The following is a 15,242-nucleotide window of genomic DNA, read 5'->3' as shown; positions in this document are numbered from 1 at the left end:
CCGGAAGTGACGTGGGCAGTCGGGCTTGTAGTTCCGGGGCAGTGGACGCGGTGCCGGAGCTCGTGGCGCGATGTCGGGTAGAGACGGTGAGGGGCGCTTGGCGCGCGCGCGCGGGTCCCCCCCCCCTCTTGTGGAGCAGCGCCGCGCGGTGCCTGACCGTTTCCTCTCCCTCGCGCAGGCGGCAAGAAGAAGCCCCTGAAGCAGCCGAAGAAGCAGGCGAAGGACCTGGCCGAGGTGGGGCCCGGCTGAGGGGCGGGGCTCTGTGCCGGGCGGCCCCGCCCTGGGGTGGCGCGCGCCTGTCTGCGTCTCGTGGGGCCGCGTCGGGGGGTGTCTGCGGCAGGCCCCGCCCTGCTCGAGTGGCGCGCGGGGACCGGCCTCGCGCTCTGCCTCTGCGCCCGGGCGGGCCGAGCGTGCGGGGGGGGGGGGGCGCTTCCTGGGGCGGGGCGGGGCGGGGGGGGGCAGGGCGGGGGGGGGGGGCGCTGCCTGGGGCCGGGCGGGCGGGCGGGGGGGGGGGCGCTGCCTGGGGCGGGGCGGGGGGGGGGGCGGGGGGTGGGGCGGGGGCGGGCGCGGGGGGCAGAGCGGCGGGGGGGGGGGCGCTGCCTGGGGCCGGGCGGGCGGGGGGCGGGGGGGGGGGGCGCTGCCTGGGGCCGGGCGGGCCGGGGGGCGGGGGGGGGGGGGCGCTGCCTGGGGCCGGGCGGGGCGGGGGGGGGGGGGCCGGGGCCGGGCCGGGGGGCCGGGCGGGCCGGGGGGGGGCGCTGCCTGGGGCCGAGCGTGCCGGGGGGGGCGCTGCCTACGCCCGGGAAGGCCGGGACCGGGCCGGGGAACCGCCTTGCCTCAGCCTACAGGCAATTGCCGCTTTGCTGGCGCGTGTCGGGAGAACGAGCCGTAGCTGCGGGTGCTCTTCGGGAGCAAGCCAGTGGCAGCGGGGTTCTTCCTGGCACCAGTGGCACGGTACTGCTGTTGCGTGGATTGCTTCTGGCCGTACCTCTGAGAGTGTAAAGGTAGGTGTGAAGAAAGGGATGTTGCCTATTTCTAAAAATTACTTACGTGTTTGGTTTTTAATTGTGTATGTTTTTAGAGGGACGCGGGGATTTGTTTGTATTCTTTGCTTGGCTGTGGTCATGGTAGGAGAGAACTTAATCCAGTGTATTGTTTCATAGCTCAGAAAATATTGAGCCAGAATTCTAATCAGATGTATTTTGTACATATCTTGAAAACTCCATTATTGCTTTTCATGTTTGTGTGGTAGCTAAATATTTTAAATCCACTCCGCCTACATGAGCAGCGAGGAGTCCTGTGGCACCTTATAGACTAACTGAAGTGTAGGAACATGCATATGATGAAGTGGGTCTTAGCCCACGAAAGTTTATGCTCCTACACTTCAGTTAGTCTATAAGGTGCCACAGGACTCCTCACCGCTTTCACAGATTCAGACTAACACAGCTACCCCTCTGATACTTTTCCAGCTACATGGTGCCTGAGAATTTGGGCTTTATGCAAATGGCACAGGAGTTGCTTGAGGGGTGAAAACCCCAAGCCAGCCTTAAACTGGGGTCATACTACAAGGCTGCTCTGTGGTTGCTGTGCCCCTCCTCTCTCAGTGGTTTTGACTGTAGAAGCTGAAATACAGGCAGTCCCCAAGTTATGCGGATCCGACTTATGTCGGATCTGCAGTTACGAACGGGGTTTGCTCCGCGTCTCCCTGGTCTGCTGGAGACCAGCAGACTAGGGAGACAGGGAGCAAAGCCTTGGAGGACACCAGCAGCGGGACAGCTGCGGCAAGTCTGGGCTGTCGGCTGCCCCTGTGTTCCGTGGCTTTGCTCCGGACGCCTGTGGTACAGCAGCTGGGGCGCTGTCGGTTGGTCCCGTAGCGCCGCTCTGGGCGCTACTGGACCAACCTGGCAGCACCCCAGCTGCTCTGTCCCAGGCGTCCTGATTCAGCCACTGCTGGTAAGTTTCAGCAGCGGCTGAATCTGGATGCCAGTTCCGACTTACATACAGATTCAACTTAAGAACAAACCTACACTCCCTATCTTGTACGTAACCCGGGGACTGCCTGTAGTGTCCTTAGCTCCCTGCATCAGTTTGTAAGGTTTAGGGCGGCACTTGATCCATATAAACATGGATTCTTTGGCCCTTTTATTGGCTGGAGTCCCTTAAAGCTTTCTGTTCTGGAGTACATGGGGCTGGGATAGAAATGCTTTCCATGGTGGATAGGGAGTATATGATTATGCCTGTATGGCCACTTCACCCTTGGTCCTCTAAAAGGCTCTTGTATATGGATTACTTTTCTTCATAAGGATTCTGGGAGAAATGCTGCCAGTCTCAGCATTTCATCATTTCACTGTAAATGATGAATAGCCTCCATCATTTACAGCAGGGGTTCCCAAACTTTTTGACACGGGGACCAGTAAATCCATTCACGAGCTTTTGGAGGACTGGTAACATTCTTTTGCATATTCATTAAGCAAATTACAAATAAGTTGTTTCTGGTCCTCCCAAAGCCCCAAGTGCCAGCGTTAGCAAAGTTTTTGATCCAGTCACCCACAATAGTCTTGCCAGCAAGTTAAGGGAATATGGATTGGATAAATGGACTGTAAGATGGATAGAAAGCTGGCTAGATCAGGGTTTCCCAAACTTTTTACTTTAGTTGGAACCCGTTCTTCTTTTCAGTACTGTCTTTTGCAGCCCAAAAATATAAGCTCATATAAAAAAATGAATAAATTTTCAGTGATTCACCCAGCTGCATCCTCCACCCAGCCCAGGCCAAGGCTTGGGGGACCAGTCCCGCATGAGCACTTCAGGAGGCAGGAGCAGACTGGGGGCAGGTTATCTGGCTAAGAGGGAAGGTGCAAGGAAGGGTAGGGTTGCCAGGTGTCTGGTTTTGTACTGGACAGTCCAGTATTTGAAGGTTTTGTCCTGGAAAGAATTTGAGAAATTACCAGACATAAAATGCCTGGTATTCTCTAATTAGGTAAGTTTTATTATAATTAGGTGTATCAGTCCTTAGCTGTGAACTGCCTGGCTGGTAGATGTGCTCACACTGTCTGAGTGTGTCTACCTGCCAGGCAGTTCATAACTACTCAAGGGGGGGTATGTTGGGGAGGGGGGGAAATGGAATCTCTGGCCAGACTCACTCATCTGCAGGGTCTGCATGTGCCCAGGTCAGTCCTGCTTCCCCCCCTTTTCTCTTCCCAATCTCCTCAGTCGAGCCCTGCTTCCAGCGGCCGGTTCCCCCTGTCCCCTACCAATCTCCCCCCGGTCAGCCCCGATCCCCTGATGACCCCCGACCAGCCCCGCTGCCCCTGTCCAGCCCTGCTCTCGGCAGCTGATTCTCCCATCCTCCTCCTTCTCCTGTTCTCCCTCTGGCAGCCCGTCCGGCTCCTGTCCGGCTCCTTTCCAGCCCTGGTTCCGCTGCCTGCCCTCCCTGATCTCTTGCACCGGACAGGCCCGCCAACCGCTCACCCGCCCAGATCTCCACGGACAGGCCCACTGCCTCCAGCCATGCTTTTGCTGCCCTCCTGCCTGCATGGATCTCCATGGGGCAGCCCCACTGCCCTTAGCCTTGCTTTTGCCACCCGCCCGTCCACCTGCCTGGATCTCTGCAGGACAGCACCCACTGCCCCCATCCCTGCTTTTGCCGGATGCCTGCCTACCCACCTGCCCGGATCTCCGTGGGACAGCCCCGCTGCCCCCAGCCCTGCTTTTGCCGGCTGCCTGGATCTCCGCGGATCAGCCCTGCTGCCCCAACCCTGCTTCCTGGCAGCCGGTTCCCTCCTCCCAGCCTTCCCTGCTCCCCTCCCCTCCCGGCAGCCATGCTGAGGCCTGGTATTTTTTTCCCGCGGCCCATAGTTTGGGAAACACTGATTTACAGTGAAGAAAAGAAATTACATGTCATGATAGAAAGAAATCATGCCTTCCTTCCCTGTTCCAACTCTGAAAAGCTCTTCATTAATTTTTAACACAGGCTAGCGAACAGCAATAGCATTCACAATGTGCCACCCAGTCATTTTTCTTGGTTCACTTTTTTTGATTGTATCCCTTTGGTATATGGTCATGCCAATTTTCTTCCACAATTGGATCTGAGGAAGTGGGTCTGGCCCACAAAAACTCATCACTTAATAAACTATCTTGTTAGTCTTTAAAGTGCTACATAGTCCTGTATTTTGTTACAGCTAGAATAGATTAACATGGTTACATCTCTATTACCATCCTTTATAGGACTTTTCTTCCTATGTGTTTTGCCTTGTCAGGCCATAATTAGTCATTCAGCATCACAGTCAGTCTTCCTGCTACATATGCTTATTGGGAAGAAGTTGTTCTCAGTCATTTGATATTAGTGTGCTGACAGCCCCTCGGGTGTTGTCTTTCTGGTGAAAGTTGTGATTGGTTCCCTATCAAGGGGTGGTTATCAGTCTGCCCGGGTAGTCTGTGTCTTCAGTGTACTTTGATTATTATTTGGTGCTTTTGAGTCTCTGGCACCTCCTTTGACCATTTGAGCATGCATTGGCCTTCACGCTTCTCTCCTAAAACATTCTCTCTCTCATTCACACAGACAACACATTTACAGAATGGCTGCATGGAACAAAGGGTACTTCTAGTCACTTTCACAAAGTTACGAAGTCTTTCAACATTAAACTTCTTTCTATCTTCTTTCTATCTAACTTATTTCTATCTTCTTTCTAACATCACTATGTATTACAATATTCCATCCCTTCACTTTAACATGCTAATATCAAACAGAGCTGGAGCTAAGTTAACAAAGCTGCCTGTCTGAGGCCTCCATCTTGTATTTAAGTTTAATCCAAACTTTTGCTATAACATATAAGTCAGTTATAAGAAATGTAAGTTACAAAATTCCCATTCTAGTGCTACACTTGGAGCAGTGCTACTGGTCACGTGCTCACTTGATCCCTGCCCTTTATGGCTTATTAAATCGAGCCAAGCAGGGATGACTAGTTGGATCCAGGGGATTATTAATGCGTCTTTTAGATCTGGGACGGTTCCCACCACCTTGAAAGAGGTGATGATAAAGCCATTTCTTAAGAAGCCTTCCCTGGATCCACTTGATGTGAATAACTATCACCCAATTGCTAATATTCCTTTCTTGGGCAAGGTACTCAAGTGGTGGCGTTGCAACTCTAAACTTTCTTGGAAAAAACAGATTATCTAGATCCATGGTTACCGACCCATTGATTACGATCAACTGGTCGATTTTGAGGGCATGACTATTCAACTGCAAGGTGTTCCAGAACCCCTCCATTGTTCCCCTCACCCACTCCCAAAAAGCAGCCTGCGCTGGCCCTACCTCCTGAGAAAATGGAGGTACCGCCGGCTTCCTGTGGCATGGAGGGGAGAGTCCCCGGCTGCACGCCAGATCCGGTGTCTCAAAGTGCATGCGCTGCTCCTCCCCTCCCCAAAACAGTCGACGTACTTCCTGAAAAGCCAGATCTGGCACAAAGCCAGATTTGGCGCACAGCCAGGGACTTCCTTCCCTGTGCTGCCTGCTTGTGTGCAGGAGCGTGCGTGTGTGTGTGTGTGTGTGTGTTAGTGTGTTAGAAGTCCTGGGCTTTGACTTTTCAGGAAGTGCACTGGCTGTTTGAGGAGGAGGGGGAAGCAGCGTGCACACCATGGGATCCCTAGATATTGACCCTGGCTAGACCCACCCTGCCCTTGGCCTGACACCCACCAGCACTTTGCTCCTGCCCCGGCCCCCACCAGCACCCTTTCCTCTGCCCAAACTCCCACCAGCACCCTGCTTCTGGCCAGACACCTACCCCCAGCTTGTTTCTGTACCATATTTTCCGTCCAGATTCTGCAGCCCAATTTCTATCCCACTCACTAGCAGCCCTATCCTGCACACTGGATCCCTCATTTTTTAGCCCTATCTCAGAGTATAGAGGGGCCCACAAAATCCATTAACCCTGGAACTCCAGAAGAGTTAATCTGGCTGAGGACTTGAACCTCAGTCCTACCACCTCCTCTTCCCCTCCAATGGGGCTGGAGTGCCAGGCGTGTGAGTTGTCATAGTTGAGGCCACATAAGTGAGGCTTGAGGGGGTTTGCAGAGGTTTTTGGTGTTTTTTTTGCATCTCACTTAGGTGGTCCCTGACTGATTTATCTGTGGGTCAGTAGCCTCTGACCCAAAACAGCTTCCCCGCCCCTCTCATAAATAAAGATAATTTATTGCTGAAACATTGTTTGACAAAATATTTTATTTAAAAATGAAGTCTGGCCAGCAAGTGCCCAATTGGGGCCAAGCCCCCATCTGGCCGCAGCATCATAACATTTCTGCACTCACATTTCTGCATTCACACTCCGAGGCCAACCCTAAGCCTATCATACAACAGCACCCCTTTCCTGAGCCTCTCACATACTCAAACTCCTGCACCACCCACATTCCCAGTCTTCTGCCACAACACTCTTGCACCATCCACACATTGCAAATCTGTGTCCTGAGCCCATCATACTTCCAATCTCCCTGTCCTGAGCTCAACCCAAACTCCTGCACTCCCACAGCCACTAGCCTGCGGCTTGCACAGCACCCCAATCTTCCACATAACGCTAACACTCTCCAGCCTGGACCCCCTTCCCTGAGCCAGCATCCCCTTCTCCACTTCCTCCTGCACCCAGATTCCCTCCTGGAGTTTGCACCTCTCACCCCTTCCCTCACCCAGATCCCTCATTCCCACCTCAGAGCCTGCACCCAGTGAGAGTGAGTAAGGGCTGGGGACAGCAAATGATGGACAGGAGGGAACAGAAAGGGCAGGGCCTCAAGGAAGCGGTGGGATCTTGGGGAAGGGATGGGGTGGATCTTGGCTTGCCCTGATACTTAAAAAGTGATCTTGGGTGTAAAAAGGTTGGAGATCACTGCTTTAGATCCATTTCAGTCTGGCTTCAGGCCTGGTTTTGGAACCACTTTGATTGCCCTGGTAGACAACCTACACCGGTAGAGTGCATTCCTATTGATTCTCTTGGATCCTTTGATACCATCGATCATGATACCCAGCTCCACCAGGTGCCCCAGAAGGATATCTGAGACAATGTCTTGCAATGGTTCTGGTCCTACCTGTCTGGACACTTTCAAAAGGTGAAGCTTGGGGACTGCTACTTGACCCCATGGCAGTTGTGCTATGGGGTCCCGCAAGGTTCCATCTTATCCCCTATGCTGTTTAATATCTACATGAAACTGCTGGGAGAGATCATAAGGAGATTTAGAGGACAGTGCCATAGATATGCAGATGACACCCAACTCTGTTTCTCTGTGTTATGAGATCAGGTATGGCTGAGATGAATCTGAACCAGTGATGAACTGGATGAGGTCAAATAGGCTGAAGCTGAATCCGGATAAGACTGAGGTCCTGGGGATCAGAAAACTCTCTGTCCAGGAGTGTGGTCTGTTCTGGATGGGGTTACACTCCCCTGGAAAAAGCAGGTCCTGGACCCTTTTTTAACATTTGAAAATCAGATTTCCTCGGTGGCCAGGAGTGCTTTTGGGCAGCTTCAGCTGACCTGCCAGCTGCGACTCTTCCTGAATAAGAACAACTTGGCTACAGTGATTCATGCTCGACACGTCCCAATTGGATTACTGTAATGTGCTCTACGTGTGGCTGCCTTTGAAGAGTCTTCAGAAGTGTCATCTGGTTCAGAATGCGATGGCTTGGGTTTTAACTAATACTCGTTACGTGGAGCACATTATGCGGGTGCTCTGGCAGATGTACGGGCTTTCGGTGTGTTTCTGGGCAGAATTCATGGTCTTGGTCATGACTTATAAAGCCCTAAATGGGTTGGGACTGGGGTATTTGAAGGACCATCTCCTACATTATCCTGCCCGGGGACTGAGGTTGGCTGGGGAGGCTCTGTTCCATTTTCCTGCAGTTATGGTGATAAGATTGACATCTACACAAACCAAGGCCTTCTCAGCATCTGCCCCTAGGCCATGGAATTCTCTGCCCCGGGACATTCGTCTGGCACTAACGCTGGCACTGTTTTGACGCCAGGCCAAGGCCACCCTTTTTACCCCTGCTTGTATTGGTGTTTCGGTCGGTTGGTCCCTCCCTCCTCTGAGGTTTTACGTGTTTAGCAGGTTTTACGTGTCTTTCCCCTCCCCCCCCCTTGGGATCCTATATTTTACTTTATATATATATATATATATATATATATATATATATATATATATATATATATATATATATAAATTTATTTATTGTGGGTTTTTTAAATGTTGTAAGCCGCTTCATATTTTAAATAGAGATGTAGGGTAAAAATATTTTAAATAAATAAGAATGACTTCGCCTGTCTTGCTCACAACACTCCTGTTGATGTACCCCAGAATCATGGGTTTGTTTGTTTTTTTTCAGTAGTGTCATACTGTTGACTCTATTAATTTGTGGTCCACTATGACCCCTAGATCCCTTTCCACAGTACTCCTTCCTAGACAGTCGCTTCCCATTCTGTTCCTTCCTAAGTGGAGTCCTCTCCATTTGTCCTTATTTAACTTCATCCTATTTACCTCAGAGTGTTTCTCTAGTTTGTCCATATAATTTTGAATTCTGACCCTGTCCTCCCAGCATGGTGTTATCAGCAAACTTAATGATCATACTAAATATTGAAGAGTACCGGTTCTAAAACATACCCCTGCAGAACCTCATTTGTTATTAACGGTTCACAGTCATGCTGGTAAGACATAACTACTCCCTGAGAATGGTTATCCATCCAGTTATGCACCCACCTTATAGTAGCCCCATCTAGGTTGTATTTCCCTAGTTTATTGATATGAAAGTAATGTGAAACCGTGTCAAATGCCTTACTAAAGTCTAGGTATACCACATCCTCAACTTCTCCCTTATTCACAAAGCCGGATACCCTATCAAAGGACAGCTGATTCCCAGGTCGCACCCAGTGCCCTGCTATGCTTTTGCCTTTTAAATGCATTAAGAGCGTGGCTCTTAATACGTTTAAAAGGCAGAGCTGCAGCTGAGTTACCTCCCAGGCCGGAAGCTAACTCCGCTGTGGCTCTGCAGTTTTCCCACCTTATCAACTAATCGACTAGTCAGTGGAAATAGCCACAAACAGGGGCTGCTGGACGTAGTAGTCCCCGCTCACACTGGTCCTGGACCACGGCGCCTCTGAATTTTAAATGTAGTAAGAGCCGGATTCAGAGCTGGCACAAGCCAGGACTGCTGTGTCCCGACTTGAGTTGGCTCGGGGAGCTAACCCTGCTGCAGATCTGCAGAGCAGCCTCGTTATTGACTACATGATAGTCTATATAAATTGTATCAACTACACAATTAGCCAAATAACCACTTTTTAACAGCCTTAGCCAATACATGTGTGGAGCCAGCTTTGTATGCATCAGTGCCCCACTCCCAGGGACCTAGCGTGTAACAGCTATCATTTTTAGTGGCTGCACTGTTACAATAAGAACCATTTTTAAAATATCCCCAGTCCTCAACCATGAAGACTGATGCAAACACTTCATTTAGTTTCTCTGCAATGACCTTATCATCTATGAGTGCTCCTTTAGTGTCTCAATTGTCCAGTGGCTCCACTGGCTGTTTAGCAGCTTCCTGCTTCTAATGTACTTTGAATATTTTCGCTATTACTTTGAGGCAGCACTCCCCTCCCTGTTCCACAGAGTGCCCTGGGAAACATAGGTGCAGATTTCTAAGCGGTCCAGCTATGTTCACCTCTTGGATCAGATCCTGCGCTCCATGTAGGACTCAATAAAAATTGCCTTTTCTCTTGTGGGTTCCAGAACCAGCTGCTCCAAGAAGCAGTCATTTGAAGTATCAAGAAACTTTATCTCTGCATCCTGTCCTGTACACAGTCAATATAGGATAATTGAAATCCCCCCATTATGATTGAGTTTATTTTGTAGTCTCTCTAATCTTCATTTAGCATTGCACAGTCATTGTCACCATCCTAGTCAGGTGCCTGGTAATAGGTAGAACATGGAATTACTAGCCATGGAGAGTCTATGGAACAGTTTTTACTTCATATGGTTTTGCACTTTTTTCCCCACATATAGTGCCACTAGACCAACAGCAGGACCTATGCTGTCCTTCTGATATATTTTGTACCCTGGTATTACTGTGTCCCATTGATCACCCTCATTCCACCAAGTTTCTGCGATGCCTGTTATATTAAATAAAGCCAATCTTTTTCCAGGGTTTAACACAACATGCTTTGAATTTAAAACAAGCTGATTAAACAAAGGAAGTAGTAAGTATAGTTCATAAATTTCCTGTTTCTGACCTCATGTCCTTCAAGATTTTAGAACTAGATCATAGGCTGTTCAATACTTCTAATTTACTGTAAAAGATTTTAATGAATTATTGTATCGTTAGCCTTTAACACATGTTGCCATAACTTCAAATTTAATTTTAAAATGCTTTGATTTTAAAAATAACAAGTAATTTTTAATTTTAAAACTTTGACTTAAAAACATGGATTTTTAGCAAACTATAACAAAATGTTCCATAGCTCCTGTAAAGATGGAGTGCTGTTATGTTGCTGTGTGTGCTGTTGACATGCTGAAGAATTGCTCAGAAAGGGCAGGATTAAGGTTGTATTGTGAGGTGGTATTTAACTGTGTATTTTTTGGCTTCCAGGGGTTAAACTTTAGCCAGAAAATGGGAAATAACTCTGTAGGAAAGAGTACAGTGGATAGGAATCTAGGATCATAGTGGAGCACAGACTAAGTCTCAGTCACAGTGTAACATTGCAAACAAAATTTACATAATTCTGGGATGTATTGCAGGAATGTTGCAAACAAGATATGAGAAGTAATTCTTCTGCTCTACTCTATGCCGATTAGGCCTCAGCTGGAGTATCGTGTCCTGTTCTGAGCTTCATCTTTCAGGAAAGATATGGACAAATCGGAGAAAGATAAGAGCAACAAAAATTATTAAAGGTCCAGAAAACATGACTGAGTGAAGATGGATTCAATCTGGAAAAGAGAAGACTAGGGATGATAATAGTTTTCAAATACATAAAAGGTTGTTCCAAGCAAGAGGGTGGAAAATTTGTTCTGCTTAATATCTGTGGATAGGACAGGAGGTGGTAGTTTTAAATTGCAGCAAAGGAGGTGTAGGCCAGCCGTTAGGAAATCTTCCTAACTCTTAAGGTGGTTAAGCACTGGGACAAGTTTCCTAGAGAGGTTGTGGAATGTCTGTTTGGAGTTTTTAGGAACAGGTTAAAGTAGGGATGTAAGGGAGTAGTCGATTACTTGCTCCCCCTCCCCTTTTCTCCCTCTGGTTAGAAGCAGCAAGGGTGGGGAAGCAGGGGCCAGTGCTGGGGGAAGCCAGCTTAAAAGCTGTGGTGTGATGAGGGGAGGGCAGAGCCGCCCCCGGGAGCTAACCCCACAACAGCTTTGCAGGTTAAATGTAGTAAGAACCTGCTGTGGGCTCTTATTACATTTAAACATTAGAGCAGCAGCATCCTGGAGCTAGTGCGAACTGGGACTGCTTAGTCCCAGCTCGCGCTTGCCCTCCCCTCCCCCGCCGTAGCCGCTTACTACATTTTAAATGTAAAGCTGCAGCAGGGTTAGCTCTCGGGGCCAACATGGGCTGAGACTGCTTAATCCTGGCTCACGCTGCCCTCAGGAGCTAACCCTGCTGCAGCTCTGCAGTTCAAATGTAGCAGGAGCTGGGCTGCTGCATGCCCAGCTTCTATTACATTTGAACTGCAGTGCCACAGCGGGGGTAGTAAGCATTCCCCCTACCTCCTAAGTAATCGAGTAGTCGCTGGAAATTCCATTGACTACTAGATTAGCTGATTAACTGCAATTTAACATCCCTAGGTTAGCACAGAAACACTTGTCAGGAATGGTCTAGTTATTAGTCTTGCCTTAAGTGAGGGAGTTAGATGACCTGTTGAAATCCCTTCCAGCTGTACACTTGTATGATTCTATGGCCATCTTGCTTAATTTGAAAAGATTTCAAATTTTTGGGGGTCATTTTGTTTTCTAGAAATAGTTGCTTGCTTCTAATTTTGTTATCACAAAATCCTAGTCAGTTCAATGCAGTGGTCAGAAAGAAGATGCTAATAATACTGACTTTTTTCTTTAGGAAGATTTGGCCTTCAAGCAGAAACAGAAGGAAGAGCAGAAGAAACTTGAGGAGATGAAGACTAAAGCTTCTGGGAAAGGCCCCCTTAGTAAGTGGCCCCCTCAGTAACTGGCTTGCCTTAAGGGTAGGACAAGTGAAGGGATTATATTAGTTGTTTTTTGTTACACTAACATAACAAGAACTATACCTTAGGTGGTTTTATGGCTGTTAAGCAATTACAAAAATTAATTGTGATTGATCAGTCTTAATTGCACTGTCAATGTATTTGAGTCCCCTGTATTTTCAAATATAGAGGTAGGATATGGGTGCAGGATTTACCCCCCACTGATAGGGTCTACCACTGAGGAAGCTAGGGACAGGTACTGCATCAGTCCCCTGCCACTGATGCCTTCTGCCCTGCCCACAAGGATGTGGTTAACATGTCCTATAATTAATGTGTTAACTTTGCTTTCAATTTATTTATTGTAGGTAACACCTGCACTTGAGGGCCTTAGTTATTTTACATTCCAGTGTGAGCTGGTTTTAATTGTGAATTACTCCATGTTCCCAAGATATTAAATACAAGGAAGTGTAAACTACACATTATCAAGAAAACTTAATTGAAGTAGTCAATCACTTCACTTTTTTTAATTGAGCACCAAACCTGGATGATTTACAATATTTAGTATAACTAAGCTTTTTACAGTTAATTAGCTCAATAGATTCAGTGGTCTGCATGGACAGACACACACCTGTCAATTCTAGTAACTGCTCTTTGACTTCCCCACTACTTCCTCATCTTGCCAACACAGTTTTAAGATAGAATTATATTATTTGTATAATAAATGAGCAGGATAAAGGAAAAAGTTTAGCAAACATGTTTTGCATTTAAAACTCTTCGATATAATAGTTTCAATATAGTTAGTGCATTTAACTAATTGTTTCTGGACACCGTGGCCTTCAAGATTTTGGAACTTAGGGTTTCATCCTTTCACACCATGTTATTACTTATAGATTGGCAATAATAAACAAGTGTTCCTTTTTTTAAAATTCACAGTTAGTATAACTTTGAATTAGGGAATGTAAAATGTGTTTGAGTAACCATGTAACCACTGAAAATGCCTGGGAGCCTGCATGTAACTGTAAAGATTAACCAATGAGTCTGGGTCTGTACATGGTTACACTTTCACATCCCTACTTTGTATTATCTAGTTGTTGAACTAATCTAAATGAATAAACTGAGATTAAAAAATAACGTCCTTGTAGCTGCAGAAAGTGGCTACTGCTGTCACAAGCAAATTTAGCAAGTCAGCTAACTGGTTCTATATACTTAACCATTCAGTTGGGGTAGCATGTTGGTTTGACTTTCTCTAATACTTAGATAGCAAACGTACGTGTGTGTGTGTGTGTGTGTGTGTGTGTGTGTGTGTGTGTGTGTGTGTATATATATATATATATATATATATATATATATATAAAATTATGTACATGATTCTAATGGCCTGTGTTGAAGATTAAACATATTACAATCGATCAACATTTCAAATTAAAGTTTAAAACTTTATTTTAAAAAATGTTTACCATAAATACAAAAACTGATTTTTACCTTTAAAAATTTTTTTTTTAAATATTCACCATCTCTTCTCTCCCTTTTATTGTCTGTCTGCCTAACTTAGTCCCTGCCCTGAAAATCTCAATACCTCATGTTTCTATATCGCATACTCTTAGCATGTGTTCAGGGTGCCTCAGGTGTTATGTGACCAGGATTCATCCCAGAATTTGGTCTGCTGATTGGATTATAGCTTCATTGGCTACAGCTGGGGACTAACAGGAAGTACAGTATGAGCACTGATCATGCCCCAGTACAAGGCCTTGATTCTCTTGGGGTCTCTACTTGGGGCCTCTGCTCTGGGATAGTTGCTGCTATCTCTATTCCTACAGCCTTGAGTGTGCCTTAATTAGGTGGGGGTGGAGTAGCACTCATGCTGTACCCATAAGAGTATTTGCCCTGCTGCCAAAAGGTTTCTCAAGACTGATTAGGGTCCCTTACTAAGGAATAGAGCCCTTAAGTGGACTCATTTACTCTGAAAATTGATGAGAAAGCTTTTTGAATGTTTTTAATCTGTATCGCTTTTCTCCCCATACATGGTGTGGGAGGAGGTGGAGAGAAAAACTTGAGATGGAAAAAGCTGTTGACAGTCTCCCAAGTTTTTCTGGCTTCCTCCAGATTTAGTTGACCAAATTTTGCTGTTTAACACCTGTGAGACCCACAGGTAAGACCAGAGAGGCCAGAGAGGTGAATGAACATATTGTTAGTGTTGTTACCGTTGTTTTATGCGCTATATAAGGAAAAAGTAGAGGGTTTTCTTGAGTGGATGCAAGCAGTCTCTAGATATATTGTCCCACTGACACAAATAAGTGTGTAATTGATATTACAGGAATTGGGTCCTGAGTGCAAAACTTGCAATGCAAAATAAAGCATGTGTTGATGGGAAAATTGAGGAAGTAAACAAATTATGCAAAAACCATTAAATCAAAAGGTGAGATGGAGTGTAATACAAAGAGTGTGGCTAAGGTGAGGATTCTTAGATGGGGCATTGAGTGGAGGTGGTAAAGGAATAAAAGAAGAAATCGGCATGTGGGAACACACCTGTGTATAGGCCTCAGATGTCTATTATGGGGTTTCCTTTCCTTTGACAGGTGGTGGTGGCATCAAGAAGTCTGGTAAAAAGTAGCCGTATGCTATAGAGGAAGCAGTCTGTTCCCACTGGTTGCTTGACTGTGTGATGGATCTGCAGATTCATGTCAAAATTCACTGAGCACCTTGTACATTTTGTTTTGTCAAAATAAATTGTTTTGTTAAAATGTTGTCTTGCTCTGTTGCCCTGTAGACTGAATTCCACAATGTATTATTGTATTGAACTGCAGAGGAGATTACTGCTGAAAACCCCTTGAAACTATATATAGTTTGGGGGTGGCCAACCTGTGGCTCTTGAGCCACCTGTAGCTCTTTGCTCAAAGAAATGTGGCTTTCAGGGTTATGGCTTGATCAGAGCTGGATGACTGCTTTGTGCACGCACCCCAGTTCCTACAGGGAGAAGTGTGTGGCAGCTCCGGTGAGACCCAGGCATTGAGTTAGAATGGGAGGTGTCTGGGAGTGCCTGGCTCTGGGGGAGGGATGTGTGGCTGTGTG

At 47.2% G+C, this 15,242-nt stretch overlaps 1 protein-coding gene and 1 long non-coding RNA gene across 2 annotated transcripts in view; one reads left to right on the top strand and one right to left on the bottom strand.

Moving 5' to 3' along the window:
* Positions 1-289, bottom strand: part of CCDC51 (coiled-coil domain containing 51) — a 48,946-nt gene extending 48,657 nt beyond the window's left edge. The window contains exon 1 of the mRNA XM_089781351.1: positions 158-289. The gene's annotated coding sequence lies outside the window, so the exon portion shown is untranslated. The remainder of the gene's footprint in view (positions 1-157) is intronic.
* Positions 4-14,914, top strand: LOC142824873 (uncharacterized). The gene is made up of 4 exons (XR_012899421.2): positions 4-86; positions 179-234; positions 12,071-12,158; positions 14,750-14,914. It is a non-coding gene; the product is annotated as an uncharacterized LOC142824873 (long non-coding RNA).
* The last annotated feature ends 328 nt before the right edge of the window (positions 14,915-15,242 follow it).

The sequence above is a fragment of the Pelodiscus sinensis genome, chromosome 11 (assembly GCF_052426305.1).
Source record: "Pelodiscus sinensis isolate ZL-2025 chromosome 11, ASM5242630v1, whole genome shotgun sequence".
NCBI classification, from domain to species: domain Eukaryota; kingdom Metazoa; phylum Chordata; order Testudines; family Trionychidae; genus Pelodiscus; species Pelodiscus sinensis.
Note: the sequence above shows the minus strand (reverse complement) of the source record. Positions and strands in the feature narration are given on the sequence as shown.